We start from the raw sequence: 22240 nt of genomic DNA on the forward strand, positions 1-22240 counted from the left end.
CAGAGATGACCTTGGGACTTTCAGATTCCCTGGGTCTAACTTGGGCAATGCTTCTCAACACAAGGGTGGGGTACTCCAGCAGGCCAGCTCCAAGCCCCAGGAGCAGCGGCATGGCCTGAAATGATAAGCAGTCAGCCAAAGAAGAGGAGAGCAAAGGGCTAAAGGTTGATCTGCAGCAAGGGACTTTTGATTATTGAATTTGTCTGACCGTAGCACAGTCAAGTGTGCTTTTTCCTTTTGTTCAGTGAGTTCACACAATCCACTATAACCATAAGTGTGCGTATGTGTGTATTATCTATATATTGTTTTATATAAATATTATATGTATGGTTGGAGTTGTGGCTCAGTGGTAGAGCACTTGCTTAGCACGAGTGAGGCACTGGGTTCGATTCTAAGCACCACATACAAATAAATAAAATAAACGTCCATCAACAACTAAAAAATACTTTTTAAAAATTATATGTAATGTATGTGTATATACTGCTAGAGCCAGAATCCCTTCATCTTCACTATTCTATGTGAAACTCCTTAGAAGAATAAAATGCTTAGTCTAGATTCTTCCTTTCAGTTAACCACCTATGAAAGTTTTTAAATAAAAAAAAAAAAAATCTTATAATTAACTAGTAACCCTCAAAGCTACAGGTTTTTGCAAAGTGACCAAAAGATAGTAAGTAATGAAGACGAAGACGTGAGTTAGTTTTAAGAACTTAAGTTTGCTGCTACCCAGAGTTACTAGAGAAACAAAGCTGCCTTTGGGCACCTCAAACTAGTCAGACCTGCTGTAGCAGTTGCACAGCGGCAGCTGATCTGTCCTCTGCCCCCTCCCTTCAGCCCCTCACCCCCACGCATCCGCACAGCTCAGTCCATCTCCATAGCCAGGCCAGGCACACTCAACCCTAGTTCTGCTGTCCCTCTTGGGAGGCAGGGCCAGGTCCACCAGACAGCATGCAAGTGGAAGAGGAGGCCAGGAGACTTCATTCAGTACTGAAAACTGCAATGGGGGCAGAATGGAGCTTAGGTGATCCTGGGCTTCTACCATACATCAATCCAACTGCGGCACTTGCTTCAGTGAATCCTGGCAGGTATTTCCAATTAAGTTCAGATGAAAGAGGATCCTGAGAGGAGAGTGAGTCTTTCCAGTTTTAGGACCCCTCAGACCACAAAGACATCCAAATTTTCAAAAGGGAGCTTACATTGTCTGTATGTGGTACTTGTTGAAATTACAAGTTTGTATCTGTGCTGTCCTATTAGACATCATGTATTTTAAAAGACATTGTGCTGTCTTTATTTGAAATTTTAATTTGTATGTATTGCCAAGAAAATTTTTAGACAGTCAAGTATGTTTTTGTTTGTCTCATGATCTTCGGGGGTGGGGGGGACAACCAAACAAAGCATCTATTTATTGTCCAGAATAGGAATGTCCTCTTATTGGGCTGACATATGCCATTCACAGATTCATACAAAGAATGAACTGCCACGCAGTGCTAATGGAGAAAGACACAGCTCCACACAATGAGTGATGGACGCTCCAGGGGACAGTTCTGTTCATAAGGGTTTCCCAGCATCTGCACACAGGGCAGAAGTTTGCCTTTAATACCAAATGCACTGGCCATTTAATACCACAATTAGAGAAGAGGGGAAAAAAAAAAATAAGGCATGCCCACTTTGGTTACTCATTGTTTCCTTCAAAAATATTAACACTAAATTAAGGGGCCGGGGACATAGTTCTGTGGTATAGCATTTGCCTAACATTCTTGAGGCCCTGGGTTCAATTCCCAGCACTGCAAAAACAAACAAACAAACAAACAACAACAACAACAACAACAAACCAAGTTATACTTAAACATACTTCTTAAACACAAGTCAGCCTGTAGGTTTCTATTAATTGTTTAGTGAGTAGGTAGAAAATATATTATTTGCACATACGCAGTGGCCAAAAGCATTTTTAGATTTTCATGTTCTGCTAGTCAGAATTAATTAATGGAAAGACCTATGAGGGCTGGTATTACCCTTACGGTGAGGCCATTTTTCACTTAAACTGGAGCTTGCCCTCTGGTGCCTTCAGCATACACCTGATCTTTGGACTCAGTAATCAGAGACACAGACACCTTTCTCTTTTTTTTTTTTCTCTCTCTCTCTCTCACCAAGAAACTACTGCAGCTAGAGCTATTTCTACTTAATATGATAGAGAGCAAATATGAAACTTCTGTAGCCATACAGTTTTAAAAATTCTGCAAGAGAATTAAAAGTTCACCCTCCTAAATACTGCATCCATTTTTATTTGCATGTAATACTAACAAAGTGGTCTTGATTCTGCTGATATAAATGAAATATAAAGTTTATACTTTTATCAGTGTTCTTTAACAAGAAACAAGCCACAGCAAAAGAAACATCTAAACATTTGTTGCAACTTTTACCTTTCTTGTTAACTAAAGGGTAAAATATTTTGAGGGATAGTTTGTAGGGTGTAACATTTACTGACTGTGGACTGTTTAAAATAATGGCTATCAGTCACCAGGTAAATTGGAGTGAATTTTTAAAAATTGAAATCTATGCTATTTTACTATGCTTATTATTAATAATTTAGTGTGTAACAACTGACAAATTTATATTTCAGCTCTTCAATTAAATTTAAAAAGTTTTAATGAGGTATAATACAGCAGATAGGAGTGTAAAGATTTTCTAAATCTGAGTTAATATCCTTCTCTTAGTTCTTTAATGGAAACAACCCTGAGCAGCTGTTACCTAAAAGGCTGTGACACTGGCCTGACAATAAAACTGTTCCCTAGGACACCTCCTGTGGTATATTTGGTTGGCATTATAAAATGTGAGCCCTCTCCCCTACCTGCTCAAGTGAAGGAACAGCACCCCGTATTAAGGGCAGGGGTAGGGAGCATCCAATCCGTTTTGTAAGTTTTCTCACTTCAGAGCAAAATGGTTATATATGTTTTAATTAGGAGGGGAAAGAAGTAAAATTATTTAAAAGGATTAGTAACTTGGTGAACAACACAATTTTACATTAACACGTAAAACCTCTAAGTCAGTGAAGCTAAAGGAAATCTAAACATTTGTCTCTATATCTCTTTTTAAATTGAAATTGATAAAATGAACAGGAAAAGAGGGACCCAGGGACAAGCTATTCTTACTTATGCCAGAAGCTGGGATCTGAGGATGGGTATTTTCATCCTCCCAGCACACTCAAATCAGAATAGACTGCTATAAAAAGGGGGAGGAATGGGAGCTGCTAGGGTGAGACAAGCCTTCTGGTGAGCTGAGCAACTATGCCCATCAGCAAAACAACTGAGGGCTCTCAGGTGGATGGCCCTCCCAGGCTTGAGTGGACCCCAAAGCCCTATTACAAAAAGCAACTTAGAACACTTAGGGCCTCAGTAATCCTACTGGTGACTACAACTTCTAGGCTCTTTACAAACATTATAAACATTTCTTAACACGTATTGGGAAATCAAAAAGCATATCTCATGAATAAGGCTTGAAAACATTCACTCAGTTCCTTAAGGCTGACTGGGGCTGCCCAATTTGATTCAAATAAAAACCGCTGAAGTCGGAGGCTAGTTGTCTCACCCTATTGACTATCCTTCCCCATTCTGTGCCTGTAAAAACTTACTTTCTACCTCCTGAAACCACCCAGCTTGCAAGCAAAAAGTCATTCTAAGAAAACTACATCGGATCTTTTCGTGAAACTTAAAAACTCAGCTCTCATCTGAATCGATTACCACCAGCTCTGCTGAAAGTAAGAGAATTTATGGCCAAGGAGAAAAATAAGAACAATTCAGGATTTTCTCTCGATGCAATAGCCCTCTGACGGCACCCCTCTCTTAATGGTACAAAGTCTAGGGCTTGGGACAGCTGGCTCCCCTCAGCCCCCCTCCCTCTCCGTCATAGGCGGTTACCACGAAGATGACTTGTAGATTTCTAATTGAAAAACCAACCAGACGATAAGTTTGCTATACCTTCGGATCCAAAATCAATTCATTTGGACAAGGACGAAGAGAGGGTGGAAAGGATGTTTTAATATAAAAACACTGGGGAACTCACAAAAACACACTATAACAAGTTGGTTGCAAACCCGGCCACGGAACTCCAAAGTGAAGCAGCCTCCGCGCCAGCAATCTGAGCCTTAAAAAAAAGTCTCGCACGTTCACAACAACACAACCGTCACAACACGCACACACATCCCAGCTGGAAAAGGCGACAGCTCCAGGCTCCCTCCTCCCCACGCTCGGCTCTCATCAGCTCCCGACCCCCTCCTGACCCGGGCCGGTGACTGCCCGGCCCCTGCCCTTCCCCCCGCAGATCTGCTCGCGGACGCGGGGGTCGCGGCCCTAGCCCCGGGGGTCCGAGGGTGCGGGGCCGGGCGGTAGAGGGAGGGAGCGCTCCGGCTCGTACCTGCTTCAGTCCCGGGTCCCTCTCGCGGAGGCGCCCGGCCCCCTCCTCCCCCCTCCCGGCCCTGGCGGACTCCCAACACCGCCCCCCACCCACCCGAGAGCCCAGCGCACCCGAGGATCCCCTCCAACCGGGCGCCGGGAGAACTTACCACATGCAGCTCCACCTGGGAACTAACGCATCAGGAGGGGTTTCCGCCCACTCCTCAAGCTATTCCCTCTCCATGCGGAGTGCCCCGCCGCGGGGGCCCGAGGGTGGCGCCGGGAAACGGGCAGGAGGCGAGACCGAAGCTAAGACTCCGGCGTCCTCTGCCTGAGCGCCCGGAGCATTATACAATGGTGGAGGCAGCGGCAGCAGGCAGCGAGGAGGAAGCGGGAGGCGGGCGGAGGGGGCGCCCGGCCGAGCGAGCGGCAGCTCGTGCTCCAGCACTCGCCGTGCAGGAGTGACGTGCGGCCAGCGAGCCTCCCGCGAGCTCCGGGCCCCGGGCTCCGCAGGCCCCGCCCCGCCGCCGCCCGGCCCCGCCCCCGGCCCTCGCCCCGCCCCACCCTCCCCTGGCGGTCCCGGGAGGCGCGATAAATGCGGAGCCCGGCCGCAGCAGCCGGAGCAGCAGGAAGGGGCAGGCGGAGTGCGAGGCCTCGGACGGCAGCCCCGCCCACAGCTCGCTCTCCTCCCGGCGCGCCCTTTTTCTCTTAGGGGAAGATTTAAAGAGGAGGAGAGAGAAAAGGAGACACTCTGGCCGGAGGGCCGCGGCTACCACCCATAACCCTCCACACTCTGGAACACGGGCGAATGACGAAGCCGCTAGTGACAAAGGCGGCGGCGAGTGTAGCGCGCGCACAGCCCGCTGAGTCGCGCGACCGCAAATATGACAAGCATCCGAGCTATTCGGCAACTTGGGGCCGGCCAGCAGGGCGGGCAGGGTCCCAGCAGGGGACTGGGGGCGAAGATCTGTCCCGAGGCACTACCTCTACGCTTCCCGCGGGGTTCCCGAGGCAGGCGTCCACCGGTCCGCCCGGACTCTCACCCGACGCCCTAGTCTCAGGACGCACGAGTAGCCCGTAGAGATGGAGCTGGGGACAGAAAAAGCCCTTTGCGCGCGGTTGCTTCAGTCCGACACTCGAAAAGTGTCACCAACTCAACAGTACTTTAGAAGCTGAACAGAAGCGAGTTAACACTCTTCTTGGTAGGCAGAGCCACGGTGTAGATCCTTGGCTAGCCCGAGGAAAGCCATGCTTGGAGTAGGGACGGAGTTGCCATCCTCTGCTCAACACGTTTCCTGTGGATTGCTTTTTCCCTCCCCTTAAGAAATCTTCGGCTCTGAACTACTAATATTTAGCAAGGAAATTTATACAGTAATAGTTTGGAGACGCATGTATATGCCTAAATGGTTCAAATTTAAGAGCACCAGGCAAAGAGGCCAGGGAAACAACTCAATTGGGAAATTAATGATTATTTTTAACATAACATGCATATTCAGTGATAAAGTTGTTATAAAAGTAATTTAGACACTTTAAGATTTTGGCTGCTACCCCAATCAATATCTTCTGAGATCACTTTGCTGTTTAATGGTCCACTATACTAGTTGGCATTTAAGGATAATAAAGCTTTAAGACCTAACATCAAGGTGATTATAAGCCGTTAACATTAACACAAATTTAGACCCATTCAAACTGTTCTGTAATGATTGGTTATCAATCAAATTGAAAATCTTATTGAAATTGAATTTGGGTTGAAATGTAGGAGACAATGTGTCCAGTTTTATCTCTAAGAAGAATAGAAAAGATTTTTTCTGGACTCTCAGTATACTCAAAATCTTACACAGATGTTTCACTAAGTACAACCAATGCCCCAAACTATTTGTGGATGTCTTTGAAAGTTTCATTTTAATGACATTCAAAATCAAATATCATAGAAGTAGAGCTCTGGGCTCTCTGTAGGTCTTGCTCAGTTTGTGCCTGGGTGGCATAACATTCAAACATTTTGCTAGGGAGCCAAGGTATTTTCACTTCCAGAGTTCTACATCTTAGAGATGACACTAACTACTAACAATTTCCTAACCACCCACTCACTTATAGTTTCAGTGCTCACTTTAAGGAAAAGCCATTGAAATAGAAGCTGCAATAATCTCTTCCTGTGATATCATTGTAGGAGGCCAGAGACATTAGCTCTGTTGAATTTAAAATGAACTTAAACTTTATTCATGAATTGAAGTTAGCAGAAAGTTAGACCTGCAGAATTTATGTGATACTTGGATATTTTCTAGTAAATGACTTCCCAAATACAATGTTCCTAAACAAAAGGAAAAAAAAATCAAGTGACAACTTTTGAGTCCCCAGAGTGGACACACAGTTTGCTAAAGTCTGTGTTGAATGTGTGCTCAATAAAGGTTTGAGTTCTTAGGAAAGCAACCTGAGTTTTGGAGTGAAATGATTTCTGCCTCTTTGATGCTTTTGAATTTTGTAGTATCTTATCAATACATATGTTATATACAACTCCCACTTCCCCACTTTTAGAATCTGGCATCTTGGAACAAGTCAAAGCATAGTGGCAGCTTCAACAGCTGCCAGTGTGGTCCAATACCAGGTGGTTAACCTTGTCCCCTCCTCCTCTCCCCCAGGCTGAGTCACATACAGGCCAGCATAGCAATCCTGCCCAGCCCTGGAAATTCAAGTCTTTGAGGATAAAGAAGGTCCTCCCTACGCTTTCACAGTACTTAGTGGCATGATTTTTTTTTTTTTTTCAATATTTATTCCCAGGAAATGAACAAGAAAAGCTTAGTGACATGAAAGGTTTTTTTTTTTTTGTTTTTTTTTTTTTTTTCACTCTTTATGATTTTGGGACATTTAAAATAATCCTACTCCCAGGACTTCATCCACAATTTAGAGCTTCTTTCAATCAATTTCTTCCTTTCTTTCTTTTCTTTTTTTTTTTTTTTTTTTTTTTGTACTGGGGATTGAACCCAGAATACTTTACCACTGAGCTACATCCCCAGCCCTTTGATATATTTTTTAAATCTTGAGACAGAGTCTCACTAAATTACAGAGGCTTGCTTTGAACTTGAGATCCTCCTGCTTCAGCCTCCCCCAGTCACTGGGATTTCAGGCATGAGCCACAATACCCAGCTCTCCCTCTCAATTTCATATAACTTTAGAATAGTTATAAGAAATTAGAGCAGTCATTCACGTTTAACTATCAGAAACATAATTAGAAAAGAAATATTCCTTTTATAAGCATATAATTGCGATGGTAAATTTTTTAAGTGCCTATTTCAGAGAGATTGTTTTTGGCATCACTTTATACTTCTTGGTTACTACTTTACACTTCACTGCTTCTCTTTTGAAAGTTTCTGTGCCTCTATATCTTGCAGACTAGCACACTACTGTACTAACTGAAGGCCACTTTTAGTGCTTAATTAGTATGCACCAAAGAAACAAGGGACAAGCCAGATGTATAAACTGAGAAACAGTGCTGGGGATTGAAGCCAGGGTTTGGCTACATGCTAGGCAAGTGCTCTACCACCAAACTACACCTCTAGCCCAAGAAACAAAGATTTTTAAACAGCTTTCAAACTTTATTTTTATTTTTTAAAAAATATTTATTTTTTAGTTACAGGTGGACACAATATCTTTACTTTTTTTTTTTTTTTAATGTGGTGCTGAGGATCAAACCCAGTGCCCCACATGTGCTAGGCGAGCGCTCCATCGCTGAGCCACAACCCCAGCCCTTATTTTTCTTTTGCCTTTATTAAATGCTACGTTTCAGGCTCCACCTGAAATACTAGCTGTAATCATTCATTCATATACATTGTAAAAATTAGTCTTGGTTTTATGACAAAAAGAAAAAAGGATATATGTTTCGGTTATTAAACAAACCACATAGAACCAGCTGGGCTAAATAATCTTTTCATGGAAAATACAGAGATGCAAATTGTAGACTTCCCATTCACTAATAACTGAAATCTTGAAATAAATTTTATATTCTGGAAGTCAGATCACTTAAACAATACCAAGAAGATTTTATAGGATGGGATGATTGGAAAAACTAACACTCTCATAAAGACGGCAAAGACAGGTTTATGTACTAGAAATGTAAACTTTATTGCACCAAAGGAACAAGTTAAGTCTTTTTTAAATTTTATTTTATTTTATTTTTTTGGCATTGGGGATTGGACCCGGGGCACTTTCCCACAGAGTCACATCCCCAGCCCTTTAATTTTTTTTTTCTTTTTTCTTTTTTTAGGCAAGTGCTCTATCACTGAGCCACAACTCTAGCCCAAGACAGTGTCTTGTTAAGTTGCTTAGGACCTGGCTAAGTGGCTGAGGCTGGCCTTGAACCTGTAATTCTCCTGCCTCAGCCTCCCCAGTAGCTGGGATTACAGTGTGCAAATTTGTCTGTATCTTCTTCCATCTACTTTTGTCAGAATTTTTTCTTGCTTCTTCCTAAAATCACAGTTCACACCAGCAAAACTACAACCCCAACAAAGGGGCTCCTTTTGCAAAGCTTTCCACATCATCCTGATCTGCTGGGTAACAACCACTTCTTTTTTTTTTTTTTTTTTGAGAGAGAGAGAGAGAGAGAGAGAGAGAGAGAGAGAGAGAGAGAATTTTTTTAATATTTATTTTTTAGTTCTCGGCAGACACAACATCTTTGTTGGTATGTGGTGCTGAGGATCGAACCCGGGCCGCACGCATGCCAGGCGAGCGCGCTACCGCTGAGCCACATCTCCAGCCCCACAACCACTTCTTATGTCTTAAAGGAGTTTCTTTCTGTTAGAAATCTGCCTTTTCCTCTTTTGATAATATTTATTTATTTATTTTTAAATTTTTTTAGTTGTAGATGGACATAATCTTTATTTATTTATTTTTATGTGGTGCTGAGGATTGAACCCAGTGCCTCATGCTTGCGAGGCAAGTGCTTAACCACTGAGCTACAACCCCAGTCCTGACAATATTTAAATATTAACTTGGAACACAATTTTAAAGACAATATTGAAATGCTTTTAAAAACATTTTAATTTTTCCTAGCTTTTTTCTTTTCTTTCTTTCTTTCTTTCTTTTTTTTTTTTTTTTAATTCTTGGTATTGAAAATTGAACCTAGGGCCCTACACATGCTAGGCAAATGCTATACTGCCAAGGTCTTGGCTTGGCACAGAATCACGAGCCACCACAGCTTTGTAGATTCAACCAGCAATTCTTTATTCCCGAACTCACACTGGCCTCCACACAGGTTCAGGGGCAATCTAAAATCTCTCCGCCCAATTTACCTACTCCACCAGGCTTTTTCCAAATCCCATTTGAATCTCACGAGAACTCAACGGGAACAAGCAGCAGGAACACCCTAATCCCAGCAGCAATAGTCTTCAACCTCCAACTTCCCTAAAACCCCTATTGTCTTAAACCGGAAGGCCTTAAACTCAAGGAGTGGGAAACTTCCTCAAACCTGATCAGCTCTAAACCCGGATCCGCCCTGGTCTTTGAGCAAGGTCACCTTACTAAAGCATACATGCAATGTCCCATCGAATGTCCTTTAAGCAGCATGGGGTACGCTGGCAAGGAAATTTCGATGCGTCATTCCTACTTGGCAATGGCCCTCAGCACTATACCAATGATCTATACCTGGCCCTTTATTTTGCAACAGGGTCCACTAAGTTGAGATCCTCCTGCCTCAGCCTCCTGAATAGCTGAGATTACAGGCATTCACCACTGCACCAGGCTTTTTCCTAGCATTTTTAATCAGTTTCTTCTAGCCATTTCTAGACATGATGACTTCTATTCCATTTACAAAGGACATTCTTGTTGGCTCTATAACTCCACCATTCCCTTCCTGTTAGGATGCTGCTCCACTAAGACTTTGTCAGGAACACGTGCCCTGGTCCCCAGTCCTCAACAGCACTACCTGTTAGTCTCCACACACTGGTTTACATTGTAGACAAAGGCCTATGAACGATCGTCTTGCAGGTCTTGAGTGTTCATAGTCTTTTCAAGATGCTCAGCGTTTCTAGCTTCCACAGAAAATGCCAATGAATATTAGAACTGTGCAGTCTCCAGACTTTTCCTGTCTTTGAGAAACAGCCTGGTGAGATGAGAAATTCTGGACTAGGAGTGCAAAGATCATGTACAAAACAATTACCAAACTATGATTAATCTGTGACTTTTTAGTTTCTTCATCTACTATGCCATAGATTTCAGATTAGCATGGTTCTGCTGAAACAAGCACAGGATTGGTGAGCACAGGGCTGCTGAGCCAAGTCAGGTCCAATTCCATATCCATGGCCTGTGGGGAGGCCGAATCAGACCTCAGCACCACTGTGCCTGCTCCTGCACCTGGAAAAAGGGGCATAGACTCAAATATTTCTAGAGCCCTTTCTAAGAGTAACTTCTGACTACAGAGGAGTATTCTGGCTCAAATGAAATAAAATGCTTTATAACATATTTAGATTCTTTGGAAGAATATAAAAACAAATTTACATTCACACATTTCTAAATGAAAGAAGAAGAAATATAAATAATGATAATATGCTTTCCTCAGTAGGCTATGTTGTTTGGATTTTTTTTTTTTTCATGTCCAGAAGATAGATTCAAGCCATATTCTCCTTGATTTGTTACCCATTATGGTTCAAGTCACCTGGCTATGAAGTCTGAAATATTGCCCCCCGGCCTTTGTGCAGCAGGAGGACAACCTAGAGGGACCCCTCACCTGGATGACTTGTTTGCTTAGCGCCTCCCTGGGCCACAGGCAGGGCAAGTCCTGTTGCCCATGTCTCACCAGGAGAAGGACCTGCCAACGGAGCTCTTCACTTTATCAAGCTGACTCTCAGGGACAAAGAAGGTCCAGAGGCTGCATAATTTAACATCCACTGAGCTTTTCTGTGGAAGCCAGGAGTGCTGAGTGTCAGCAGAAGAGTAGGAATCCCTTAGGAAGAGTAAAATGGTTTACAGACAGTGCACAGGACCAACAGTAGAGCAGTGCGGGGCCAGCAACTGGACCCCACTTTGCTCCATTCTAGAAGGGGGTCAGAGGATAACAACAATTCTATTTCTTACACAAAAACCCCCAACCCCACCTGTTCTTGGTCTTGTTTTAACCCATATTTTAACCCACAGAATGAACAACCCACAACCACCACAACAAAAAAGAAAGTAAGTTCATCATACTCTTTAGCTCTGCATTCATTTCCAACATGGTTCACAGAACTGTGGTTCTTGCTTGTCACTCTATCTCTAGCCTCTGGAACAGTACCTGGCATAGTAAGCAGTCCAAAATATTCACTCAGGAAGCACTGAATGATGAAGAAATTAACCCCAGATTCATAACTCAAGGGATTAATCTTTCCAGCTAAAATCTCCCTTTTACTACCTTTCCACCGAGTTTTGTGTGCATATACATATAAATAACTGCACACAAGCCTTTTAGAACTTGGTTAATTAGAGAGATCACTAGAAAGTAATATGGTATTGTAATTATAACTTCTTTTTAGCATTTCTAAAATATGTGATTTGAGTTTAATCTAGTTAAAATGACTAATGGGTACTCACAAAGGTAATCCAGGGCTAAGGGTGTAGTGCAGCAATAGAGAGCTTTCTGGGCACGCCTGAGGCTCTGGGTTCAAGCCCTAGCACCTTAAAACAAAAGTTAATCTATACAGCCTCACTATTTGGAGAACAATCCTACAGATAAATACCAAATCATTGCCATAATCCTGCCATTCTGAACTTCTTTATGAAGATATTTCTCTTCCTACTTATTCTAAGAATTAAATCTCAATTAATACTTTAAAATACAGTATTTGACATGAAACCTTAGAGTAGTTTTGATTTGCATTTCTCTAATTGCTAGCAATGATGAACATTTTTTCATATATTTGTTGTTTGATTGTATATTATCTCCTGAGAAGTGTCTTATTCAGGTCCTTGGCCCATTTATTGATTGGGTTATTTGTGGTTTTGGTGCTTAGCTTTTTCAGTTCTTTATATACCCTATAGATTAGTGCTCTCTCTGATGTGTGAGGGGTAAAGATTTGCTCCCAAGATGTAGGCTATCTTTCACCCCACAGATTGTTTCTTTTGCTGAGAAGAAACTTTTTAGTTTGAGTCCATCCCATTTATTGATTCTGTTGCTGGTGGGATAGAATCCCATATTGGTGCGACCACTGTGGAAAGCAGTATGGAGATTCCTCAGGAACCATGATTTGACCCAGCTATCCCATTCCTTGGTTTATACCCAAAGGACTTAAAATCAACATACTGTAGTGATGCAGTCACATTAAGGTTTACAGCAGCTCAATTCACAATAGCTAGACTATGGAACCAACCTAGGTGTCCCTCAATAGATGAATGGATAAAGAAAATGAGGTATATATACTCAATGGAATATTACTCAGCTTTAAAGAAGAGTGAAATTATGGCATTTGCCAGTAAATGGTTGAAGTTGGAGAATATCATGCTAAGTGAACTAAGCCAATCCCACAAAACCAAAGGCCAAATGTTTTCTCTAATATGTGGATGTTAATTCACGATGTGGGGGGAGGGTAGGGAAGCACTAGGGAAGAATAGCATTACTTTAGATTAGGTAGAGGGAAGTGATGGGAGGGGAGGGGAGGGGATGTGGGGATAGGAAAGAGAGTAGAATGAAACAGATATTATTACTGTATGTATATACATGATTGCATGACCAATATGATTCTGCAACATGTACACTCAGAAAAATGAAAAATTATATCCCATCTATGTATGATATATCAAAGTGCATTAATCCATTCTACTGTCATATAAAACTAATTAAAACAAATAAAAAATTTTAAAAAAGAAGTGCTATCCATCATTCCAAAGTAAATAAATAAATAAAATATAGCATTTGATATTTACGGATAAAAAAGCCAAGCAGAGGATGGAGAAAACCAAACTATAGGCTTAGGACATCAATCTTGAGATAAAACAAACAAACAGAAAAGAACTTGCTTATCTAAATTTTTAAGTGATTATCTGAATGGTTCAGATGGTCATTTATCACTGTTATCTTCAAGCCTTCATACAAAAATATGTCAGTAATTAAATAAGTTATGAATATTATCAATCAATATTAATTTTGAGGAAAACTTGTTTAAATTATAGGAAAAATGTTTTTTTTCAAAAGCATTACTCTAATGTCAGATGTCTCTTTTGTTTCAAAATCAAGCAAACTTATATGACCAGCTAGACTAAATTCTGTTTTTTGTAATACATATTCCTATGTCCATTGTTATAACAATCTAGGACTACCTGTCTTTAAGTCACCTACTAGTAAAGAGGAACTCTGAAAGAAGTATGATGATTTTTGTAATGCAAATAATATATTCAAACCAGTTTTTGAAACCCTAGCTGTAAAAATTCTATTTTGAGAAGTTAAAAAAATTCAAGGCATGAATATGTATGGATGCCAGGAAATGCCTTTACTTTGAATCTATGAGGTATCATTAGAAGAGAGGATATGATTTAAATGTAAACACAACATACAACAAAAAAATGAATCAGCTCTTTGTCACTTTGAATTTTTTTTTTAGTTTTCTAGTTTTTTTTTTAGTTTCAGTTTTTTTAATCACTTGCCAAAACAGTATAGACATTTTTTTAATCACCTATGTAGAATTGTCTGTTGAGAATCTATTGCCAGAATAAATGAGACTTTCAAAATTACCAACTGTCCAATAATAGTAGTTCCTTGTTTAAAATTTTTAAAATATCTTTTTTAAATTTAAAATTTATACATTTTTATATTTAGAATTTCAGTAATGTAAAGAGTGAAGTCAACTAGAAAAAAACTAAACAAGCAGTTAATAGATACCAGTAACATATTAGGGTCACTTGTGTAACCACTCAATTGTTTTTTTAAAACATGCTTTAAATAGTAACAACAACAACAAAAAAAGATTTAACCTTGCTTAGTAATATTTGTTTCAAAACTGTTTTCTTAGAGAAATCTTGTTTGGGTGATATGAAACTCCTTAAATGGGCAATTACCAAAGAAACTGGCTTTAAGGAGAAAATAATAGTGTGAATGATCTATACGCAACTTCCCTTTTTAAAAACAGAAGTTGAATCTGTAACACCAAATTTAGAAAGGAGAGTGGATGGTAGCAAATAACTCAAAAATATCATCTATAGCATTGACGCCCACTGCTGCTCTGTTCTATTAACAAACACATGTACACGCTGTGATCCTGAATTTGCTCAAATAATGCACGTATTTAGTTGTCGGTAGAGATGGAACGTATGAAAGGAATCACACATCTGAAAGTCGCATCCAAGGCAAAGAAACCTCACCTAAAAAATGCCAGATTCTCTGACTCTAGCGATTCATTTGGCCTTATTACCCAGACTACGGCACAATCCAGATTTGAGGAGGCAGAAAAAAAATAGCTTCTGTGGGACTATTGTTGGTGATTGCAATAGCATTTGCATTTCGGCTTAACTTCCTTAAGAAACCAAAGCCCAAATTACAAAAGGGTGGAGAAAATTTTTAATTAATCAGGTATTCATTTCCAACCTATTATAATTTGCTACCACTTTAAAATTATCGGACATCATGCTTTTAGTTCTAATGACAAAAATTAACACCCATGAGGATAAATATTTCAGATTACTATTTTTACATCACAGCCAGAAATGAAAAGTGAGAAAATAAACACCTTTCCAAAGTTCATCAAATGAAAAGAGCAGAATTAATGGAGAACCATAGCATTTCATGGACAAGAATACTTAATCCTCTATAAAATACCAGTCCTCCCCCAATAAATTAAATGTAATTCCAATTTAAATTCCAATTTTTGGGGCCAAGAATGTAGCTCAGTGGTAGAGTGCTTGCCTAACCTTCATGCGATCCTGAATTTGATCTCCAATATCATTAAAAAATGTGTGTGTGTGTGTGTGTGTGTGTGTGTGTATGTGTTTAAACCAAATTCTTTTCATGGAAGTTGGTAAACTAATCCTAAAATTCATCTAGAATAGAAAAGGCCAAGATAGCTATAATCAGTTTAAAGAACAAGATGGGGAATGTGTCCTATCAGACAGCAAAGCTTATTATAAAGCTCTAGTAATTAAAGCAGAGTGGTCTTGGCATAGGTACAGAAAATAGGTCAGTAGAACAGAATTCAGAGTACAGAAACAGACCCATATACATATGGAACTATATAACAAGAGGTTGATGGGGAAATAATGAATGGACTATTCAATAAATAGCTCAGAGTTACCTGTAGGAAAAATAAAACTAAATGCCTAATATTGACCTAAGAATATATTTCGGGTGGACTAGAATCTGAATACGTAAAACACAATTTCAAACATTTTAGGAGAAAATACAGGAAAATATGTTTGTGGCTTTGGGACAAATAACGTGTGCTGATTCTTTTTTCATCTCCTGAGATTCATTCTCTACTTGGCTTCTGCTTTGCTTGGAGCCTTGACATACAGACCTCTAGGCACTATCTCCTTCAAGCTCTTTTGCCAAATAGTTTGCAATCAGATTCTCCTAAAGAAGGCACCAGACGGAGATCAGTGGGTCAGAAGGGAGAGAGGCAGCCTTTTCCTTCCTGCTTTGGACCTCTGACTGGTAGTACCTATGCCTCCTCAACCACATCCTCCTCCAGGATGCCAGCTCCCACTGGGCTTCTGTAGGGCTTACCCTAGAGCAACACCATTTCCTCCCCTGTCCCCTTTAGGAGGAAAGGCTGTAATAGCTTCCTAGGGTCACTGGTGTTCCAGCCTCAACTTTTGTCATATCTCTGTTGAAAGTCTCTTCATTAAAGTTTATTTATTGTTGGTTGGTTGATTGGTACCAGGGATTGAACTCAGGGGCACTCAACCACTGAGCTCTAGTAATTAAAGCCCTATTTTGTATTTTATTGAGAAACATGGTCTCACTGAGTTGCTTAGTGCCTCACCCTTGCTGAGGCTGGCTTTGAACTCGCTATCTTCCTGCCTCAGCCTCCTTACAGGCATGTGCCACGGTGCCTGGCTAAAGTCTCTTTAGTTGAATCATTTGAGTGAAATTCTGTTCTCTGTAACAACTCTATTAAGAAAAAAAGACACCTAATGCACAAACTATAAAGAAAAAAATCAATGTTTACATTAAAAATTAAGCATTTATTAAACAAAATTTACTATTAACAAGTTAAAGACAACTTAAAGATTGTCAAATGATAACGTGTGATTCACAGAATCAACAAAAAATAATAGAATTAATAAAGGACTCTTCTGAGTTTTTATGAGAAGACACATAAACCAAATAAAAAATTGGGTAAAAGAGGAAACTCAGATGCCTAATAAACAAGTGAAAAGATACTCAACCTCATCACTAATAAGAAAAAGGACAATTATAAAGAGATATTTTATAGCAATAAACCGACACAAACTGAAGTCTGATAACTGAGACTGTCGATGGATCCTTGGTGGCTGTGTCATCTGGTGGACACTCTGGAGATTTAGTAAAGCTGGAGATGCACACACCCTGCCCACACTCCTGCAGTCATTCTCAAGTGGGGTTCCATAGAAAATAAGCCCTATGGAAAATGATTTGGAGAACTATTTCCTCAGGTCTCCCAAGAATGCTATTAAGTTAAAAACAGTGGTGTGCTGGCAAATGTTTAACAACAGTTTAGGGGGATGGGGAAGGTGACTCTTGTTTGTGGCCTCTGCTGATGTCTCTGGTGTAAATACCCACATCATGGCTAATCTCATGTCTCCCAAAGGAACCCAGGAACTAGAAAAGAGATTCCTCACAATCCCTCTACGGAGATACTATCGGTCTCCAACTCCAGCCCAGCATTTGAATCATTTTAGACTTATATGACAGAAAGTTGGTTCATTGCCTACAGTGAATCCCTTATGGCATTGAGGCTTGATCCTCTTGAGGAATTTGGGATGAGAAGGGCCAACTCCAGAGACCTGGAGTCCAAAGTCCAGAGAAACTCCCTGTTTTCATGCCCCTGGAGACAGAGAGGAAGAAGGTCTGGCAGCACTGCTTATAACGGCAAAGTCCCTGAAGCAACATTAAGGTTCATCTGAGATGAACAGTGGATTGATACGCTTGAAAACTACAGTGGTTAAAAAGAACTGAAGTTATCTCAAAATCAAGATGTTGAATAAAGTAAAGCAAGTTGTAAAATACACCTATATATCTTAAAACATGCAAAACATTGCTTTGTATTACTTAGATGTACATATGTGGGCAATAACGAAAATATATTAGAGATAACAAAGTTCTGGAAAGTGGCAATCTTGGGTAAAGAGGAAGATAATAGAATCAGGGAAAGATACATAGCAAATTCTCTAGAGAGTTTATTTATTTTTTTTTTTTAGAAAGCATCAAAACTAAATACATTGTAACTAATAATTTCAATTTTTTTTTCAGAATTTATTAGGACAAAGAAACACATTTTCTTTGCTTTCTTCTTTATGGGTCCCATGAAACAACCTCAGAAATTTTTTTCCCCTACAACTTCAGGTGTATATTAATAAATACTGGACAATCCCTTTATCTCAAACATTCATTTATTCCCTGTGATCTCAGTAAAAAACAATTTACTCCTCTCATTCATTTTGATATATTATCTTCTTCCCTCTCTCTCTTGAAAGACTATAAAATCCAATGTCAATGCTGGAGTAACCTAAAGTTCTTAATAGGATAGGGCAAGAATAAAGGCTTAATTAGTTTAAAGCCTGTGTTTGGGGCATATTTCTCACCTGCTAGGCTAACTTCTATCATGCTAGAAAGGATAAAAGCTTCCTTACAAAATATGGAAGACTTTTGGTTACTTCCTTAAAATGCCAAAGAACTCATTTAGCACTAAAATGTCATTGTCATTTTTTTAAACAAGTGGAAGCAAACTTTCTCCATGAAGTTTCTTTCACTCTGGTGGGTGCTCGGTTGTCCACTGACTGATATACCAAGCACAATTTGGTTTTTTCTTACTGCATCTCTTGGTATCAGGGATCGTGACCTTTGGGAACATCATGTTGTCTCAGTGCATGAACAGTGTGATTTTTTTATCAAAGAGATTGTCTTGAACTGAGCCTATGTTTTAAGTACACGCTTTTCTGCGAGCTAGCAGGCATTCTGAAGCTAGGTGGTTCTAAATAAAGAACTCTAGTCAACAACAGGAAATAACTCCCACAGAAAAAAGGGGCAGAATACAAACTCTCACCAACTCTTGTACACAGTTCACAACGGCCTTTTGTTCCATGCACATTGAGCCTGAAATCTTTACTTTTCAGAGCATGTTGGGGCCTCTGCAGAGCAATGAAACATTTCTTATCCTTCTGCTGTGTCCTTGCCTTCTTCCCTGTGAGGAGGTTAATCTTACAAACTAACTTCTTAGAGATAGCAGATCAGAAAACTGAAATTTTTATTGTAACTTTTTTAAAAAATTTAGCTTCTCAAGAACATTTTTTGGTTTAAAAACTCACTTTTCTGTCTAATATATATATAGTGCTATGTAAACACACACATACATTTTGAAGGCCATGTGTTCACCTGTAGAGATACTTCTAAATCTATCAACAAGGATGCATCATGTCAACCCATAAATCTAGACAAATGCACCCTCAGCATTTTGCCAGAGACATTTCAGCAATTCAATGCACTAGAAGACAAACTGATGATCTCTTCAAAGTCTCCCACTTTGAGTCTTTAGAAAAAAAAGGGAGAAAAGGGTTGATCCCAAATCAACCAAACAGAAAGACTTTTTGGATGGTGATTTTCAAAGTCAAAGTGGCCCGGACTGGAATGGACTGGTGGCAACTACAGCATAGCACAGGTGCTCCTGACAAGGGAGGGGCTCCCAGCAAAATAGCTTCAGAGTGACTGCAGACTGGTATTTCTTCCCTCCTCCCTGGGACACTCAGCCCTGCCCTCCCTACTGGCTCCTTCCTGCAGTCAATAAATTACAGACTTAACAGGCTCTGTCTTCCTTTAGAACAAGACCCATCCTCCCTGCTTCCACACTTGCCTTTACCTTCCCAGCTTTATGTTTCCCCAGCTTCCTCTGCCTACTGCAGGACAATGGCACTGGGCACCCCAGGAAAGGGCAACAGTGACCTCTAACTACCATGGCCAGAAGACACTTCTGTCACTCACACTGGACATTACTGTCCACCTCTAGTTTTTTGTTTCAGGTTGAACTACAGTCTCCCGACTCTTGTCTCTCTGGCCAGTTGGATTCTTTTTATCAGTTTTTCTTCCTCTGCCCTCCTTATAAATCTTTAGTTTAGATTTTTTCCTTTCTTTTTTTACAGTACTGGAGGCAGAACTCAGGGCCTCACACATGCTAGGCACATGCTCTCCTACTCTACCAATTAGCCACACCTCTGACCCAGCATGTCAGAATCTTCCGGAAAACTTGGGGACAGTAGTGTTTTTTTAAAAAAAATTTCCCAGTTGATATTCACTCTGTAAATGTTGGTACTCACTATGGTTTTGTCTCTGCTCCCTTTTCTCTTCTCATCCTATAAACCCTCCTAGGCAACCTCACTCATTCTCAGGGCACCTATATGCTAATGACTCACAAATCATTTAACTACATTCCAGACCTTTCTTCCTGAGCTTTCAATCTGACCTTTTCATGTAGGAAGACCCCACATCCCAGTATGCACTGGGGTCATTCCTGGCTTATGCTTGCTGTCCTGCCATAATTATTGATGACATACTGTCTCAATCCCAAAAGGATCCTGGTTTGAACAATAAAATCATATGGTTAGCCTAGTTCTATCTCATTGCCTACTAGACATTTTCCCTGGTTATCATAAAGGTATCTCCAACTCACAAATCATCTAAAATGGTCCTGGTTGTATCCTTCTTAAATCTGTCCCTCCTCATGAATGCTTATATGAAGTTAGAGCACCAACATCCCTTGGTGTCTAAATTGGAAATCTAATTCTACTCTATACCCTCATGTTCATCCAGACACGAATTTCTGTCCTTTTTCTTTAGTATTTTCCATGTCTGCTCCATTTCTCTACTATTGCCCTCATCAATTATCTTTCACTTCCGTTATTGCAATAATCTATTTCCCAATTTCCAGTCTTGAATATTCTCTAATATATCCACACCACCCATTGTGTGGCAGGGAATATGATAAGTACTAGAAATACAAAGTGAAGGGGGGCTGGGTGTGTGGCTCAGTGATAGCATGTGTGAGGCCCTGTGTCCAATTCCTAGTACCACAAAACAAACAGCTGGGTGCAATGATGCACCCTTGTAATCCCAGTAGCTCTGGAGGATCATGAGTTCAAAGCCAGCCTCAGCAAAAGTGAGGCATTAAGCAACTCAGTGAGACTCTATCTCTAAATAAAATGCAAAATAGGGCTGGGGATGTGGCTTGGTGGTTGAATGCCCCTGAGTTCAATCTCTGTTACCCCCACAAACAAACAAACAAACAAAAACAGAACAGGAAATATTCCTACTGAGTCTCAGGGAAGACTAACCCATGGATGTGATGCCATGGGTTACAAGGTGATAGACACATGTACACCACACAGCCTGGCCAGTGTGGAAGGAGGCTGGCAGATGGTGACCATTTGATTTTAGGGCAAAATAGTCAGCCTACCTCATTAATCAAGGTCACTAAAGGCAGATGGAGCAATAGGAGCCAAGACAGGGGGTGGGAAGGGCATATGACATGGGTGCAGATTTGGAGTGTAAATTCCCGGCAGGGAGTAGCAGTACAGAAGACTAGAGTTTGGCTGGAGCAGGGCCTAGAAGGCTGTGGAGGCACATTAAGGAGAATGGCCTTTATATTTTGCAGGCTGAGAGGAGTTATTAAAAGATTTTCCATGGGAGGTTGGAATGACTGGATTTTTATTTTAGGAAGTTAATTCCACCTCTCTTTCTAAACTTGACAGAACTATCCTAAGAATTATTAGAATAACCAACAGGTGAGGAAATATAAAATTCAAAAGAAAACAATAAGACATTTTTTTAAAATTTATTTTTTAGTTTTCAGCGGACACAACATCTTTGTTTGTATGTGGTGCTGAGGATCGAACCCAGGCCGCACACATGCCAGGCAAGCGCGCTACCGCTTGAGCCACATTCCCAGCCCCAATAAGACATACTTAAAAACTGTAATATGAAGAGTTGGAGCTGGGCATAGAGGTACACATCTGTAATTCCAGCCAAGTCTGAGGCAGGAGGATCACAAGTTCAAGGCTAGCCTCAGAAACTTAGTGAGATTGTCTCAAAATAAAAAGGGCTGAGAATGTAGCTCTGTGGTAGAGCACTTGCCTGGCATGAGCAAGGCCTGGGTTCAATCCCTATCACTGCAAAATAAATAAATCAATTAATATATAAATTAATTAATTTTAAAAAATTAGGTTCTGGAACTAGAAAAATAAAAATTCTTTAAATAGACCTAGTACACAAGTTTTATATGCACTCAAGATGTGCTGCTGCTAATAGGAAAAGAAAGTGGTGCAATGGTTACTATTTAGGGAGGAAAACTGGACATTTGATTCCTGCTTTGGGCACAATATGATGAAATACTAGAGATCTAGAATAACATTTAAAAATATAAACCTAAACCTAAGAGAACTAAAAGAAACCACAGATGAATAATTGATCTTAGAGGTAGACAAGACCTTTCCAGGTACACAGCAAAAGACCCATAAAGGATAAAACTGACTACATTAGGGGGGAAAAAAAAAGAACATGTAGCAAAAACACCATAAGAAAAAAATTTAAATGCAAAACTAGGAAAATATTTGCAACACAGATAGCAAAGACTTAGTAATCTTACAACCTAAAGAGGGCCTATGAATCAATTAGAAAAACAATACTGAATTAGGAAACTCTGAAACCAAATCAGAAATAT

General features: G+C 40.4%; 1 protein-coding gene across 2 annotated transcripts in view; it reads right to left on the reverse strand.

The window, feature by feature from the left end:
• Window positions 1-22240, reverse strand: part of Sertad2 (SERTA domain containing 2) — a 107644-nt gene that overhangs the window by 13437 nt on the left and 71967 nt on the right. The window contains exon 1 of one of the 2 annotated variants that reach the window (XM_026387208.2): window positions 4556-4831. The exons of the other annotated variant lie outside the window; for it this stretch is intronic. The gene's annotated coding sequence lies outside the window, so the exon portion shown is untranslated. Of the gene's footprint in view, window positions 1-4555; window positions 4832-22240 lie in introns of those variants that run through there. 2 annotated transcript variants of the gene reach the window in all.

Source organism: Urocitellus parryii, chromosome 12, assembly GCF_045843805.1.
Source record: "Urocitellus parryii isolate mUroPar1 chromosome 12, mUroPar1.hap1, whole genome shotgun sequence".
NCBI lineage: Eukaryota > Metazoa > Chordata > Mammalia > Rodentia > Sciuridae > Urocitellus > Urocitellus parryii.